This window comes from Pteropus vampyrus, unplaced genomic scaffold (genome assembly GCF_000151845.1).
Source record: "Pteropus vampyrus isolate Shadow unplaced genomic scaffold, Pvam_2.0 Scaffold56, whole genome shotgun sequence".
Lineage (NCBI taxonomy): Eukaryota > Metazoa > Chordata > Mammalia > Chiroptera > Pteropodidae > Pteropus > Pteropus vampyrus.
Window position 1 is genome coordinate 3,520,773 of NW_011888837.1, and position 1,890 is coordinate 3,522,662.

Sequence of the window (1,890 nt, forward strand, 5' to 3'; positions counted from 1 at the left end):
AAAACTACAAACCAATCTCTCTCACGAACACAGATACAAAAAATCCTAAATAAGATACTAGTGAATTAAATACAGCAATATATTAAAAAGATTATACACCACGATCAAATGGGCTTCATCCTAGGGGCACAAAGATGGTGCAACATACGCAAATTGATTAATGTGATACACTGTATAAACAAATTAAAAAATAAGAATCATATGATCATATCAATAGCTGCAGAAAAAGCCTTTGATGAGATATAGCATCCATTTATGATCAAAACGCTTTACAAAATCAGTATAGAAGGAAAGTATCTTAACACAATAAAGGCCATATATGAAAAATCCTCAGCCAACATTATACTTAATGGTGAAAAACTAAAAACCTTCCCTCTAAGATCAGGAACAAGGCAAGGCTGTCCATTATTGCCACTGTTATTCAGTATAACTTGGAAGTCCTAGCGAGTGCAATCAGACAAGAGAAAGATATAAAAGGCATCCAAATAGGAAATGAAGAAGTCCAACTGTCACTCTTTGCAGATGACGTGATTCTCTACATAGAAAACCCTAAAGACTCCACAAGAACACTACTAGAAATAATAAGCAAAAACAGTAAAGTCTCTGGTTACAAAATCAATATTCAAGAATCCACAGCATTCCTGTACTGTAATAATGAAATGTCAGAAAAAGAAGTAGAAAAAATAATTCCTTTTGCAATTGCAACAAAAAGAATAAAATACCTAGGAATAAATTTTACAAAACATGTGAAGGACCTATATAATGAAAACTACAAGACCCTATTAAAAGAAATCGAAGACGATACAAAGAAATGGAAAGATATTCCGTGTTCTTGGATTGGAAGAATCAGCATAGTTAAAATGACCATATTATACAGATTTAATGCAATCTGCATCAAAAGCCCATAGAAATTTTTTAAAGAAATAGAACAAAAAATCATCAGATTTGTATGGAAATACAAAAGACCCCGAATTACCAAAGCCATTCTGAGAAAAAAGAACGAGGCTGGAGGCATCACTCTGCCCAACTTTAAATTATACTACAAAGTGACAGTAATCAAAACAGCATGGTATTGGCAGCAAAATAGACACACGGACCAGTGGAACAGAATCAAGAGTCCAGAAGTAAACCCATATTTATATGGACAAATAATTTTTGACAAAAAAAAAGCCAGAAACATACAGTGGGGAAAGGAAAGCCTCTTCAATAAATGGTGCTGGGAAAACTAGAAAGCCACCTGCAAAAAAATAAAACTAGACTATTGTCTATCACCACACAGCAAAATTAACTCCAAATGGATTAATGACCTGAATATAAGACCTGAAACAATAAAATGCATAGAAGAAAACATAGGACCTAAACTCAAGGACCTTGGACTTAAAGAGTATTTTATGAATTTGACCTCAAAAGCAAGGGAAGTAAAAGCTAAAATAAATGAATGAGACTACATCAAACTAAAAAGCTTCTGCTCAGCAAAAGAAATCATCACGATAAAGAGACAACCATCCGAATGGGAAAATATATTTGCAAGCAACACCTCTGAAAAGGGCCTAATATCGAAAATATACAAAGAACTCATGCAACTCAATAGCAACAAAAAAGCAAATGATCCAATCAAAAATTGGGCAGAGGTCCTCAACAGACACTTCTCCCTAGAGGACATACAAATGACCAACAAATATATGAAAAGATGCTAAACGTCGCTAGCTATTAGGGAAATGCAAATCAAAACCACAATGAGACACCATCTCACACCTGTTAGAATAACTATAATCAACAGGACAAGTAATAATAAATGTTGGAGAGGATGCAGAGAAAAAGGAACCCTCATACACTGATGGTGGAACTGCAAATTGATACAGCCACTATGAAAAACTGTATGGAGTTTCC